This window comes from Pseudophryne corroboree, chromosome 12 (genome assembly GCF_028390025.1).
Source record: "Pseudophryne corroboree isolate aPseCor3 chromosome 12, aPseCor3.hap2, whole genome shotgun sequence".
NCBI classification, from domain to species: Eukaryota; Metazoa; Chordata; class Amphibia; order Anura; family Myobatrachidae; genus Pseudophryne; species Pseudophryne corroboree.
In genome coordinates, this window is record NC_086455.1 from 49786230 (window position 1) to 49802740 (window position 16511).

Sequence of the window (16511 nt, forward strand, 5' to 3'; positions counted from 1 at the left end):
CGAGGAGACGGACATAACATGAGAGAAGCACAATGCAACAGCGGTGAGGCAACAAGCCAACACACAACCATGAATGAAAGGAGGGCGCTAACCAGAACAGAGGATAGCAACACCAACCAAACCCAGATAGCACGGCTATCCCAACAACAAAACGGGACCGCAACGTCAGTCCAACCCAATACTTACACAGGTAAGCAGGAACGAAGCACTGAGGCGGGCGCCCAGTATCCACTACGGTCTAGGAGAAAAGGAATTACCGGTAGGTATTGAATTCCTATTTTCTCTTACGTCCTAGTGGATACTGGGGTCTTGTACTGTAGTACCATGGGGAAGCCCCAAAGTTCCCAAATGGGTGGGAGAGTGCTGAGACCCCTGCAAAACCGCCTGACCAAACTGAAGGTCATCCTTGGCCAAGGTATTGAACCTATAGAATTTAACAAACGTGTTCGAACCAGACCAAGTTGCAGCTCGGCACAATTGTAGAGCCGAGACACCCCAGGCAGCTGCCCAGGAGGACCCTACTGACCTCGTTGAGTGGGCCCGAGTAGACGCCGGTAAGGGCAGAGCCGCCGAAGTATAGGCCTGTTGAATGGTCAACCTGAGCCAACGAGCAATAGATTGCTTAGAAGCTGGCCGACCAATCTTGGAAGCATCATAAAGGACAAACAGCGAGTCAAATTTCCGATGACATGCCGTCCTTTTGACATAAATCTTCAGAGCCCTGACCACATCCAAGGACTAAGGGCCCACAGAAGCGTCAGACAACACCGGAACCACAATAGGCTGGTTGACATGAAAAGCTGACATCACCTTCGGCAAAACTAGGACGGGTCCTAAGTTCTGCCCTGTCTTCATGAAAAATCAAATAAGGACTCTTGCAGGACAAGGCCCCTAATTTTATTGACACGCCTGTCTGACGCCAATGCCATTAACATGACCGTCTTCCAGGTGAGAAATTTCAACAACACCCTATGTAAGGGTTCAAACCAATCCGATTGGAGAAAAGACAGAACCACATTGAGGTCATACGGAGTCGTGGGAGGTACAAAGGGCAGTTGCATATGAAGAACACCCTTCAGGAAAGTCTGTACTTCAGGCAACATAGCAAGCTGTTTCTGGAAGAAAATAGAGAGCGCCGAAATCTGGACTTTGATGGAGCCTAAGTGTAGGCCCATATCCACTCCTGCTTGCAGAAAAAGTAGAAAACGACCAATTCTAAATTCCACAGGAGGAACCTTTCTATTGTCACACCAGGAAACATACTTTTTCCAGATACGATGATAATGTTTCGACGTTACCATCTTCCTGGCCTGGACCATGGTGGAAATAACCCAGGAGGGAAGACCTTTTCTTGCTAGAATTTCCCTCTCAACTTCCAAGCCATCAAACGTAGAGGCTGTAAGTCTGGATAGACGAACGGACCTTGCTGAACAAGATCATCTTGGAGCGGCAGAGACCAGGGATCCTCCAGAGCCAAGGCCCGGAGGTCCGAGTACTACGCCCGTCGAGGCCAATCCGGGGAAATGAGAATTGCCAGAATGCTTTCCCTTCTTAGCCTTTTTAGCACCCTTGGGATTAGCAGTAGAGGAGGGAACAGGTACAGCCTGTGGTTCCCTTGTCCTGGAGCAGTAACGGCAGAGCTTCTTGTTGAGACAAGCCATCAAATCTATCTGCGGACAGCCCCCCCAGCGGATCAACTGTTGAAACACCTGGGGATACAGGCCCCATTCCCCTGGATTGAGGTCATGCCTGCTGAGGAAGTCCGCTTCCCAGTTGTCCACTCCTGGAATGAATATGGCTGAGATGGCCCTTGAGAATTTTTGACACCTCTCATCGCCGCTCTGCTTCTTGTTCCTCCTTGTCGGTTTATGAACGCCACTGCCGTGGCATTGTCTGATTGAACCTGGATCGCCTGACCCTTCAGGAGATGGGAGGCTTGTAGAAGAGCATTGTAAACCGCCCAGAGTTCCAGGAGGTTCATCTGTAAAGTCGATTCCTGAACTGACCACAACCCTTGGAACTGGGCCCCTTGGGTCACCGCTCCCCAACCCCGGAGGCTGGCGTCCGTTGTCAGTAGAATCTATGTGTGGATATAGAAACATCTGCCCTCTAGTAGGAGAGGAAGTTGAAGCCACCACAATAGAGAAATCCGGGCTTTCGAAAAGAGGGGCACTTCCTGATGAATATGCAGGTGAGAACCCGACCACTTGTCCAGCAGATCCAGTTGAAAAGGCCAGGCATGAAACCTGCCGTATTGGATTGCCTCATAAACAGCCACCATTTGCCCAGTAACCTGATGCAAAGATGGATAGACACCCTGCGAGGACAGAGTGCCTAGCGGACCATAGCCTGGATAGCCAAGGCCTTGTCCATTGGGAGAAACACCTTTTGAGATACTGTGTCCAGTATCATTCCCAAGAACTGAAGATGCTGGGTCGGCTCCAGGTGAGATTTCTGGAAATTCAGGATCCACCCATGATCCGTGAGAAGGCAAGTTGTCAGATCGATGCTGTCTAGCAGACGTTCCCTGGACACATCTTTTAGTAGGAGATCGTCCAAGTAGGGACTATGTTGACTCCCATCATGCGCAGTTGCAGCATCATCTCCGCCATGACCTTGGTGAAGCCCCTCGGAGCTGTGGATAATCTGAAGGGTAAGGCCTGAAATTGGAAATGGTCATCCAATATCGCGAACCTAAGGTAAGCCTGATGAGGAGGCCACACCGGAATGTGAAGGTAAGCATCCTTGACATCCAGAGACACCAGGAACTCCCCCTCCTCCAGAGCAGACTCCACCGCCCTCAGGGACTCCATCTTGAATTTGAACACCCGCAGATACGGGTTGAGAGACTTCAGATTCAAGATGGGGCGCACCGAACCGTCTGGTTTGGGAATGACAAAAAGACTGGAATAAAAACTCCTGTTGCGTAACGGAGGAGGTACAGGAACTACTAACCCTGTCTGCAAGAGTTTTTTAATAGCCTCTTGCAAGGTAACTTTTGCTGCGGGTAAAGATGATAAGCCCGACTTGAAAAACCTGTGAGGAGGTAGAGTTTGGAATTCCAGCCAGTATCCATGGGAAAAAATGGCCCTCAGCCAAGGATCGCGGCAGGACTCCGCCCACACGTGGGCAAAGTGTTGAAGGCGAGCACCTACCTGAAAGTCGCCTTGTCGCTGGGGCCAACCGTCACGCGGAAGGTTTAGCGGCAGTGGATCCGGTGGTCTGGTCCAGGGAGACAGCAGGTGCAGGTTACAGGACTTACCACGAGATCCTCTGGAAGTGGTGGAGACCCCTCTGCCTCTGAACCTTTCCACAAGAAAGGACTGCAAGGAGCGTCCGGTGTAAGAACGTCTAGCAGGTGGTGCAGCGGGCAGCTGGTAGATAGACTTACCCGCCATTGCCTGGGAGATCCACTTATTCAATTCGTCTCCAGACAAGGCGTCCCCTGTAAAGGGAAGATCTTCCACCCCCTTTTTGGAATCAGCATCCGCCGCCCATTGGCGTAACCACAGAGCTCTGCGCGCTGAGACATAACTCCTTTATAGCCTCGCTCATAAAATTTGCAGCATCCTGTATATGTTGCAGCAGGGTAACTACCTTATCCCGGGGCAGACCGTCTAAACCATCAATAACATTGTCAGACCACTTTACCACAGCCCTGGAGATCCACCCACAAACTATTGTGGGGCGCTGTGCTGCACCGGCTGCCATATAAATGGCCTTGAGTGTTGTCTCAATTTTACGGTCAGCAGGTTCCTTTAGGGATACAGCCCCATGGACACGCAGAACCAATTTTTTTCCCCAGACCTTCCTATCCTCAGCCGGAAGGGGAAAGGTAGATAAAAACCTCTGAGGAATTTTACATTTTTTATCAGGGTTTAACCAAGCCTCCCTGGCCAGGGAGTTTAACTCCTTAGACACCGGAAAGGTAACTGAACTCTTGGGTCTTACATTAAAGTATAACTCCTCCGGGTCCGGTATGTGAAGGACCTCTCTTATGGCAAAAATGAGGGCCTCCACGCCAGGGTACAGAGAGCTGTCCTCGTCCATATCATCATCATCCACATCTGGCTGATCAGAATCAGACTATAAAACCTGTGGTAGTGAGCGTTTCTGTGAAGCCAATAGAGGGGGCTGCGAAGCCTACCTGGAATCTGCTGCCTTAGCTACACAGTCAATTGAGAGTTTTAACACCTGTCTCTCCCTTTTAGCTGCAGCTAATTCAGAATTGACATTTTGAATCATGCTCTTAAAACAATCCAACCAGTCAGGTGCCCGTGGGCTAGGTCCTTGAGGAGACAAGGAACACTGCTCACACATGAGAGACCCTGCTGAAGACGGCGTACAATTACAAGCAGCACACATAACCAAATTTACAGACATTATCCAGTAAAAAAAACAGTGCAGCCAAATGTCCCACACAGACCCTAGAGAGCCCTTTGGAGTGACACAGAGGAGCGGACCCAGCACACAGAACACAGCAGCACAATGTGTGTAAATGAGTGTATGCAATAACAGTGCAGCTGTGCTACGGCTGGCGTGCTCCCCCCTGGCTATGACCCCCTGGTACTGGTTCAGATAGACTGTAACAGAGTGGGTCCTGGAGGAGCAGTGTGCATGCCTCCTTGATGATCCGCAGCAGGAAGGAAATGGTGCCTTCCCGCCGCTGGTCCCGCCTCTCATAATGGCGCACGGTCCCTCTCAGTTTATACTGGCCAAGTGTAAAAAACACATTAAATATTGTCTGTAGCAGTTCACACAAGCCTTCCGAGACTGAGCACTGTGGGCTTGTAGCCCAGAGACAGTTTTTCCACTGCGGGCACCGCAGCTCCGGGCCCGTGACCGCCGCTGACTTGCCGCCAACACTGCAAGGGGGACCCGCTAACCGAGGCCTCGGTGTAACACCGCACCTGGTCTTCGGCATCTGTTGGAGGGTGGCGGCTAGCTGCTGGCGTGGGCACTCATACTAACGATGTGTGATCAGTACCTCAGGAGCTCAGTGTCCTGTCAGCTGGGATTACGAACCATTAACCCTCAGGAGGTTGGTTCGGTCCCCCCTCTAAGCCCCACGATGAAGGTAGTCTGTTTGCCAAACAGAGCTACCTGAAAATAAGGAATTAAAACCAAAGTAAAGAAAATCTCTGGAGCTCCAGAGAAGTACACCTGGCTCCTTGCAGGGACGTGCAGGCAGGGGAGGCAGTGCCTCCCCTGTGATAAATGATTAAAATAATACAAAGATACTTATGACACATATTCTGTGTCATAGGTATCTTCTGTATTTAATTTTAATAATTTTAGCTATTTAAATGAGTTTGGGAGGCACTAATAGCAGTGCCTCCCATAGATAATGATAACGGGACAGAGCGGGGGGCGGGGCCAAGCCCATTTAAAAATGACAGGGAATGCGGTACTGAAACAAGCGCCTCGGTGACAGGGACACCAGCCCTATGTCAGCGAGGCACCTGTGATTGGACAGCGGATCCAGTGCTGGATCCGCTATCCAATCACCCACAAGTCGCGGCAGGGCTGAAGCAGGAGTGAGTCACGGTGTGTGTTGTGTTTTTATTTGGATATTTTTGTTGTAGAACTACAGGTACCAGCGGGCCCGTTATTTCCCCGCATGCTGGTACTTGAGGTTCTCCAAGTACCAGGCTTGCTGGCCCTTGTAGTTCCACAACAAAAAACAATGGCCCTCATTCCGAGTTGTTCGCTCGGTAAAAATCTTCGCATCGCAGCGATTTTCCGCTTAATGCGCATGCGCAATGTCCGCACTGCGACTGCGCCAAGTAAATTTGCTATGGGCTTTTTCATCGTTCTGGCGATCGTAATGTGATTGACAGGAAATGGGTGTTACTGGGCGGAAACAGGCCGTTTTATGGGCGTGTGGGAAAAAACGCTACCGTTTCCGGAAAAAACGCAGGAGTGGCCGGAGAAACGGAGGAGTGTCTGGGCGAACGCTGGGAGTGTTTGTGACGTCAAACCAGGAACGACAAGCACTGAACTGATCGCAGATGCCGAGTAAGTCTGAAGCTACTCAGAAACTGCTACGAGGTGTGTAATCGCAATATTGCGAATACATTGTTCGCAATTTTAAGATGCTAAGATTCACTCCCAGTAGGCGGCGGCTTAGCGTGAGCAACTCTGCTAAAATCGCCTTGCGAGCGAACAACTCGGAATGACCTCCAATATTCTTTTTTTTACACACTTATGGTTATCAGCCCAGCACCCACCGCCCAGGGGTGCTGGAGACAGCCTCAGGCTTCACCCCTGGCCCTTAGGTGCCTGGAGGGGGGGACCCCTTGATTTAAGGGGTCCCCAGTACAGGGAACCCCTGCCAGGGGTGACTAGTTGGGGGGGGTAATGCCACGGCCGCAGGGACCAATATAAAAGTGTCTTCCGGCTGTGGCATTATCTCCCTGGCTAGTGGAGCCTGGTGCTGGTTTTAAAAATATGGAGGACCCTTACATCTTTTGTACCCGGTATTTTTTGAACCAGGACCGGTCTAAGAGCCCGGTGCTGGTTGTCTAAATACGGGGAGCCCCTGTCCAATTTTTCCCCCAGTATTTAAACAATCAGGACCGGCTCAAAGAGCCCGAGGCTGGTTATACTTAGGAGGGGGACCTCACACATTTTTTTACATTTTTTTTTAACCCATTCAGACCCTTTTCCATTAAGTTAATGGAAGCCCTTGACAACAAAATTGCATTCATATCCTCCTCCCACTTCCTTCCCAGTCCCAAACACTAATTTTAAATTTTTTTTTCTATAAAAATGTACAATATATCACAAGTATGATGAGCAGGCAGGCATCGGACTGAGATTCAAATTAGTGTCGAAGGGCTGGGTCAGTTGATGGTGGCCGAGTTTGTAAGCCATTGGCGGTGGCAGCGGGCATTGGCTCAGGGGCAGTAGCGGGCATTGGCTCAGCGGCGGTAGGGGTCATCGGCAGGATTCGGCGGACATTATGGCTGTAGTGCCTCACCAGCCACTGACCTCACCGCACGCCACTGGCTCCTTGGGCACATTTTTCTACACTGAGTCTGGTAGGAGGGGCATAGAGGGGAGGAGCCAGCCCACACATTCACACACTAAAAGTTTTAAAGTGCAGGGGCAAACGCAGGATTTATTTATTTAGGGGGGTTTCCGTGGGTGTGTATCTGTGAATGTGTGTGTGTACGGGATGCCACTGTCGGTATACTGACAGCCGGCATCCCGTGTGCTATATATATATATATATATAATTTATATGCAGTATAAATAAATAAATATATATATATATATATATATATATATACATACATACATAGACGTGTGTGTGTGTGTGTATATATATATATATATATATATATATATACACACACATACCACACACATTCATACATACACAACTACACATGCATATATAATCTCTGTAAATACATACATATGATACACACACATTTCATATACAGTATTGGTGGTATACTGTACATGCCACCAGTGGCTGGGAGCAGTGGGAGGCGGGAGCAGACTGGCGGTTCAGTGATGAGGGAGAGAGCTGCTGCGGTTGAGCATGCGCAGCCAGCAGCTCTCCCCGGACTTTCTATATGCAGAGAGCTACGTAGCTCTCTGCTGCTGCAGTAGCTCCGTGGTCGCGATTGCGGCTTTTGCTGAGACGGAGACACTGCTGTCTCCGTCTCACAAATAAACATTTGGCTCATCAGGGGGGGTTTCCAAGTACTCGGAAACCCCCTCTGCGTGCGCTACTGAAGTGCCAGGCTCCAGTGGACCTGATCTATACCCCATGATGGTACTAAAGTACAAGACCCCAGTATCTACTAGGACGTAAAAGAAATATAAATCCTATTTTGATTTGTTTAACACTTTTTTGTTTACAACATAATTCCATGTGTTCTTAGTTTTGATGTCTTCAGTATTAATCTACAATGTAGAAAATAATAAAAATAAATAAAAACCATTGAATGAGTAGGTGTGTCCAAACTTTTGACTGGTACTGTATGAAAAGATATAGTAAATATATATATAATGGGGATCGGTATGAGATCTCACCGGCCGAGATGCCGAACGCCAGGATCCCGACATCGGCATCCCGAGCGGTGGAAGGCCGGCAAGGGGGCGAGTGCAAAGAAGCCACGCTGCGGGCTCAGTGGCTCAGGTTCTATTCGCCCTCTATGGGTGGACACCCATAGAAAGGGAATTGCCTACATTGCCAGTATATTGGCGGTGGTATGGTGGTCCTGTCGGGATCAAGGCAGTGGTATAGTGACAGCCAGGATCCCGAGTATCGGTAAGCTGACCGCATACCATATAATGAAAGCAGCTGGTTCCACTGTTATATAGTTAGAAAACCAAGATACTGAAATAAACTAAATACATTTTAGTCATATATATAATTATATAAAAATCAGAATATTTATTTGAAGCATAGTGTGGCCGGAGTCCCCCCCTGCCACGCGGACAATGGCGGCCGTGGCACTGAAGGGGTTAACCCTCAGCTTGCCGGCGTCATTTTAAGGACAATAGGCACTTGGCGCCACTTTTAAATATGCCCTATCACTAGGCGCCATCTTTAAATTGTATAGGCGCTAGGCGCCGAGTGTTCAATAATGTTTAAAAAAAAAATTATTCAGCGCTGCGGTCCCGGACCTCTCCAGCGACTGTGGCAGTGAGGGTAGCACCCCGGCGCGCTGAGCTGTGTGTGTGCGCCGGGGGAGAAGTGGGAGCTGCTGCAGCCGGAAGAGTGTGCCACTGCTGGGGGAGCTCCCGGCGCCCCAGCACTATGGAGGTGGCCAGCCGCGGCAGCTGGGACGAGCGTCCTGGGCTGCTGCACTTCCAGGGGGTGCGCCACTCATGGGGTACTGGGCTAGCCGACCCCCTATGTGGCAGAGGTGTGTGTAGGGTGCTAGACACTGGGGTCCGGGAGCTACGCTCCTGACGAAACGGAGACACAGAGCCACGGCAGCCAGGACAAGCATTCCGAGCTGCCAGGCTTCTGGAGGGGGGTGCGCCGCAGACCAGATCTCCAGTGGGGGCTGCGGCAAGGCAACAGAACTGTGCACTGCCTGAGGGGGGGACCGGGCTAGCCGGCCTCCCAGTGCAGCATAACAGGTTAAGTTGCCGCTGCAGCCAGGAGGACTTTCCTGGGCTGCAGGACTAAGGGATCCCAGCGCTGGGCATAAAACAATAACTGTGGATGAAATGTATTAATATATTATGTTGTGAAGCACTGAGTTGGGGATAGCAGATCCCCAAGCTGCAGTGCCTGGGTATGTAGAGCCTAGTGCAGGGTACAGGCTCAGTGTATATTTAAAGAAACATGTACAGTGTATTTAAATGTATTTTAAAGGAAAGTGCACTTGGTTGTGTGTCCCAGGATGGGGGAATCCATTACTGTGCAGGCTGTCTGATTCCCCCAGTCCTTTTCCCCAAAAACGGAATGCCTTCCCCTCTAGCCTCCCACATGGAAGTATCATGAGGAGAGAGAGGAGCAGCTCAGCTTCCCAAGAAGCTGAGTGGTTTTCTGGAGCTCCATAGGGATTCCCTTTGGTGAGCAGGAAACCCTGACAGGGGATATAGGCTGCCCAGCTCTGGTGCCCGAATTCAGGTTGCAGATGGTGAGCTCGGTCTCAGGCATATTCCTGGAAGTAAGTTTAGGCGGGAAAACTTCCCCCAGCCCAGACTGGACGTCACCGGGGCGGATACCGATCCTGCGGGATGGGACAGTCAAAGGAGAGTGACCACTCCCCACTGTCCATAGAGAACAATGGTAACTGTGCATGTGACCAAGGCATGTACAGCACATGGGTAAACAGTGATTGGTTGTAAACCACAGGGCGGCCTTATCTCCTGTGGCACTGTGCGGAAAATGGACATAAAAAGGAGGCCTGCGAGCCTCAAAAGGGTATTATACCATTTGTACTCTGCTGTAAACATCTTCCTGTATTGCTGAAGTTCTTTTCAGAACTATTTTTGGGCAAATAAACATCTTCTGCCTCAAGACAACCACATCATCTTGTGACCTACAGGGCTAGGCGAAACCTAGCTCCGTTTTCCGGTTGTCCAGGTTACACCCAGCGTCTCCAAGCTCCGTCTTCCGCCTGCTACCATGCTGTGCTTAGGCAAGCGACAATTGGGGATTTGTCAACACCACACAGGGGTGGTAAGACAGCGTGTTGACGCATACAGAGCAGAACCGTGGTTCCAGACGCCACAGTAAAGAGGAGTCTGGTGGTGGCAGTGTAGTACACACCCACTGCGCAGTGGGTGGAGTCAGTAACAGGCGGTTACTGATGGTAAGCGGGAATCCTCTATTGGGCCCGGTCCCGTGTGACCTAAATCTCCATTCTGTGACTGGGGGCGGGACTCGAGGCGGTGAGGGCTTTCGTATGGAACCGTCCGGTCATACATATAATAAAAGTTCAACAATAAACAAAATTATAATAGTCACAATAAAGGAATGGAGTCTCATAGGACAATGTAATAGGTAAATATACTGTATATATCTAAACCCTGTGGAACTACAAGTCCCAGTATAGATGAACAATATAGTTAGGCTGTATATAAATGATAGTATTAGTATTGAGTTCTCCTTAGATACTACGCTGGATTAAATCCAATACACGATGGATACCAATGAGCTATGTGAGTAAATAAGCTATGTATAGTAATCGCTGCTGGTAAAGCCTCCCGATTATAATTAATCTTCAGGTGACTCTCCTTTCACCTGTGGCTTGCTGTCCCTGGCTCAGTAATAGATGTAGCATGGTTTATACAGTGAATGTCCCGACTGGGATCCGCTCACCGGTTCTGCCTATTAAATAACACATGGCTCACCTCCCTGAAACAGCTGTGCTGTGGGTAGTTAGCCTCCTGTGCACTTTTCAGCAGGTGTAGCGGCTGACTTCACACGCAATGGGAAGTAAAGTGACTCTCTCGCTCCGGTTTGTGTCGTAGTTCCACCTGGCACACTGCGGTGGCTCACCTGTCCAAATGGTAGGTATCTGAGGTGGCCAGTATCAAATCACATTCCACAATAAGTCCTCACACAAGTGCAAATACACATGGAAGCAGTGTCTGATGCGTTTCACACTCAATTGGCCCAACGAAAATAAAGCCCCCCCAATTGAGGGTGAAACGCATTGATTTCTCTAACGTCCTAGTGGATGCTGGGGACTCCGAAAGGACCATGGGGAATAGCGGCTCCGCAGGAGACTGGGCACAAAAGTAAAAAGCTTTAGGACTACCTGGTGTGCACTGGCTCCTCCCCCTATGACCCTCCTCCAAGCCTCAGTTAGATTTTTGTGCCTGAACGAGACGGGTGCAGGCTAAGGGGCTCTCCTGAGCTGCTTAGTGTAAAAGTTTAAAGTAGGTTTTTTATTTTCAGTGAGACCTGCTGGCAACAGGCTCACTGCACCGAGGGACTAAGGGGAGAAGAAGCGAACTCACCTGCGTGCAGAGTGGATTGGGCTTCTTAGGCTACTGGACATTAGCTCCAGAGGGACGATCACAGGCCCAGCCATGGATGGGTCCCAGAGCCGCGCCGCCGGCCCCCTTACAGAGCCAGAAGAATGAAGAGGTCCGGAAAATCGGCGGCAGAAGACGTCCTGTCTTCAATAAGGTAGCGCACAGCACTGCAGCTGTGCGCCATTGCTCTCAGCACACTTCACACTCCGGTCACTGAGGGTGCAGGGCGCTGGGGGGGGGCGCCCTGAGACGCAATAAAAACACCTTTTTTGGCAAAAAATACATCACATATAGCTCCTGGGCTATATGGATGCATTTAACCCCTGCCAATTTTTACATAAAAAAGCGGGAGAAAGGCCGCCGATAAGGGGGCAGAGCCTATCTCCTCAGCACACTGGCGCCATTTTTTCCTCACAGCTCCGTTGGAGGAAGGCTCCCTGACTCTCCCCTGCAGTCCTGCACTACAGAAACAGGGTAAAACAAGAGAGGGGGGGCACTAAATTGGCATATAAATATATACAGCAGCTATATTAGGGAAAAACACTTATATAAGGTTATCCCTGTATATATATATCGCTCTGGTGTGTGCTGGCAAACTCTCCCTCTGTCTCCCCAAAGGGCTAGTGGGGTCCTGTCCTCTATCAGAGCATTCCCTGTGTGTGTGCTGTGTGTCGGTACGTTGTGTCGACATGTATGAGGAGGAAAATGGTGTGGAGGCGGAGCAATTGCCTGTGTTAGTGATGTCACCCCCTAGGGAGTCGACACCTGACTGGATGGTCTTATGGAAAGAATTACGTGATAGTGTCAGCACTTTACAAAAGACTGTTGACGACATGAGACAGCCGGCAAATCAGTTAATACCTGTACAGGCGTCTCAAACACCGTCAGGGGCTCTAAAGCGCCCGTTACCTCAGGTCGATACAGACACAGACACGGATACTGACTCCAGTGTCGACGGTGAGGAAACAAACGTATTTTCCAGTAGGGCCACACGTTACATGATCACGGCAATGAAGGAGGTTTTGAACATTTCTGATACTACAAGTACCACAAAAAAGGGTATTATGTGGGGTGTGAAAAAACTACCCGTAGTTTTTCCCGAATCAGATGAATTAAATGAGGTGTGTGATGAAGCGTGGGTTTCCCCCGATAAAAAACTGCTAATTTCTAAAAAGTTATTGGCATTATACCCTTTCCCGCCAGAGGTTAGGGCGCGTTGGGAAACACCCCCTAGGGTAGATAAGGCGCTCACACGCTTATCAAAACAAGTGGCGTTACCGTCTCCTGATACGGCCGCCCTCAAGGAACCAGCTGATAGGAAGCTGGAAAATATCCTTAAAAGTATATACACACATACTGGTATTATACTGCGACCAGCAATCGCCTCAGCCTGGATGTGCAGTGCTGGGGTGGCTTGGTCGGATTCCCTGACTGAAAATATTGATACCCTGGACAGGGACAATATATTATTGACTATAGAGCATTTAAAGGATGCATTTCTATATATGCGAGATGCACAGAGGGATATTTGCACTCTGGCATCAAGAGTAAGTGCGATGTCCATTTCTGCCAGAAGAGGATTATGGACACGACAGTGGTCAGGGGATGCGGATTCCAAACGGCATATGGAAGTATTGCCGTATAAAGGGGAGGAGTTATTTGGGGTCGGTCTTTCGGACCTGGTGGCCACGGCAACGGCTGGGAAATCCACCTTTTTACCCCAAGTCACCTCGCAGCAGAAAAAGATACCGTCTTTTCAGGCTCAGTCCTTTCGTCCCCATAAGGGCAAGCGGGCAAAAGGCCACTCATATCTGCCCCGGGGCAGAGGAAGGGGAAAAAGACTGCAGCAGACAGCCTCTTCCCACGAACAGAAGCCCTCCCCCGCTTCTGCCAAGTCCTCAGCATGACGCTGGGGCCTTACAAGCGGACTCAGGCACGGTGGGGGCCCGTCTCAAGAATTTCAGCGCGCAGTGGGCTCACTCGCAAGTGGACCCCTGGATCCTGCAGGTAGTATCTCAGGGGTACAAATTGGAATTCGAGACGTCTCCCCCTCGCCGGTTCCTGAAGTCTGCTTTACCAACGTCTCCCCCCGACAGGGAGGCGGTATTGGAAGCCATTCACAAGCTGTATTCCCAGCAGGTGATAATCAAGGTACCCCTCCTACAACAGGGAAAGGGGTATTATTCCACGCTGTTTGTGGTACCGAAGCCGGACGGCTTGGTGAGACCCATTTTAAATCTGAAATCCTTGAACACTTACATAAAAAGGTTCAAGTTCAAGATGGAGTCACTCAGAGCAGTGATAGCGAACCTGGAAGAAGGGGACTATATGGTGTCGCTGGACATCAAAGATGCTTACCTCCATGTCCCAATTTGCCCTTCTCACCAAGGGTACCTCAGGTTTGTGGTACAGAACTGTCACTATCAGTTTCAGACGCTGCCGTTTGGATTGTCCACGGCACCCCGGGTCTTTACCAAGGTAATGGCCGAAATGATGATGATTCTTCGAAGAAAAGGCGTCTTAATTATCCCTTACTTGGACGATCTCCTGATAAGGGCAAGGTCCAGAGAACAGTTAGAGGTCGGAGTAGCACTATCTCAAGTAGTACTACGACAGCACGGATGGATTCTAAATATTCCAAAATCGCAGCTGATTCCGACGACACGTCTGCTGTTCCTAGGGATGATTCTGGACACAGTACAGAAGAAGGTGTTTCTCCCGGAAGAGAAAGCCAGGGAGTTATCCGACCTAGTCAGGAACCTCCTAAGACCAGGCCAAGTGTCAGTACATCAATGCACAAGGGTCCTGGGAAAGATGGTGGCTTCTTACGAAGCGATTCCATTCGGCAGATTCCACGCAAGAACTTTTCAGTGGGATCTGCTGGACAAATGGTCCGGATCACATCTTCAAATGCATCAGCGGATAACCCTGTCTCCAAGGACAAGGGTGTCTCTCCTGTGGTGGTTACAGAGTGCTCATCTCCTAGAGGGCCGCAGATTCGGCATTCAGGATTGGGTCCTGGTGACCACGGATGCCAGCCTGAGAGGCTGGGGAGCAGTCACACAGGGAAGAAATTTCCAGGGCTTGTGGTCAAGCATGGAAACGTCACTTCACATAAATATCCTGGAACTAAGGGCCATTTACAATGCCCTACAGTAAGTCAGGCAAGACCTCTGCTTCAGGGTCAGCCGGTGTTGATCCAGTCGGACAACATCACGGCAGTCGCCCACGTAAACAGACAGGGCGGCACAAGAAGCAGGAGGGCAATGATGGAAGTGGCAAGGATTCTTCGCTGGGCGGAAAATCATGTGATAGCACTGTCAGCAGTGTTCATTCCGGGAGTGGACAACTGGGAAGCAGACTTCCTCAGCAGACACGATCTTCACCCGGGGGAGTGGGGACTTCACCCAGAAGTCTTCCACATGATTGTGAACCGTTGGGAAAAACCAAAGGTGGACATGATGGCGTCCCGCCTCAACAAAAAACTGGACAGATATTGCGCCAGATCAAGGGACCCTCAGGCAATAGCTGTGGACGCTCTGGTAACACCGTGGGTGTACCAGTCAGTGTATGTGTTCCCTCCTCTTCCTCTCATACCAAAAGTACTGAGAATCATAAGAAGGAGAGGAGTAAAGACTATACTCGTGGCTCCGGATTGGCCAAGAAGGACTTGGTACCCGGAAATTTAAGAGATGCTCACGGAAGACCCGTGGCCTCTACCTCTAAGAAAGGACCTGCTCCAGCAGGGACCATGTCTGTTCCAAGACTTACCGTGGCTGCGTTTGACGGCATGGCGGTTGAACGCCGGATCCTGAAGGAAAAAGGCATTCCGGATGAAGTCATCCCTACCCTGATCAAAGCCAGGAAGGATGTAACCGTACAACATTATCACCGTATTTGGCGTAAATATGTTGCATGGTGCGAGGCCAGGAAGGCCCCTACAGAGGAATTTCAACTGGGTCGATTCCTACATTTCCTGCAAACAGGACTGTCTATGGGCCTCAAATTAGGGTCCATTAAGGTTCAAATTTCGGCCCTGTCAATATTCTTCCAAAAAGAACTAGCTTCTGTTCCTGAAGTTCAGACGTTTGTCAAGGGAGTACTGCATATACAGCCTCCTTTTGTGCCTCCAGTGGCACCTTGGGATCTCAATGTAGTTTTGGGATTCCTAAAATCACATTGGTTTGAACCACTCTCCACTGTGGACTTAAAATATCTCACATGGAAAGTGGTAATGCTGTTAGCCCTGGCTTCAGCCAGGCGTGTCTCAGAATTGGCGGCTTTATCCTATAAAAGCCCTTACCTAATTTTTCATACGGACAGGGCAGAATTGAGGACTCGTCCTCAATGTCTCCCTAAGGTGGTTTCAGCATTTCACTTAAACCAGCCTATTGTGGTGCCTGCGGCTACTAGGGACTTGGAGGATTCCAAGTTGCTGGACGTAGTCAGGGCCCTGAAAATATATGTTTCCAGGACGGCTGGAGTCAGAAAATCTGATTCGCTGTTTATCCTGTATGCACCCAACAAGCTGGGTGCTCCTGCTTCTAAGCAGACGATTGCTCGTTGGATTTGTAGTACAATTCAGCTTGCACATTCTGTGGCAGGCCTGCCACAGCCAAAATCTGTAAAAGCCCATTCCACACGGAAAGTGGGCTCATCTTGGGCGGCTGCCCGAGGGGTCTCGGCTTTACAACTTTGCCGAGCAGCTACTTGGTCAGGGGCAAACACGTTTGCTAAATTCTAGAAATTTGATACCCTGGCTGAGGAGGACCTGGAATTCTCTCATTCGGTGCTGCAGAGTCATCCGCACTCTCCCGCCCGTTTGGGAGCTTTGGTATAATCCCCATGGTCCTTTCGGAGTCCCCAGCATCCACTAGGACGTTAGAGAAAATAAGAATTTACTTACCGATAATTCTATTTCTCATAGTCCGTAGTGGATGCTGGGCGCCCATCCCAAGTGCGGATTGTCTGCATTACTTGTACATAGTTATTGTTACAAAAATCGGGTTATTGTTGTTGTGAGCCATCTTTTCAGAGGCTCCTTCTGT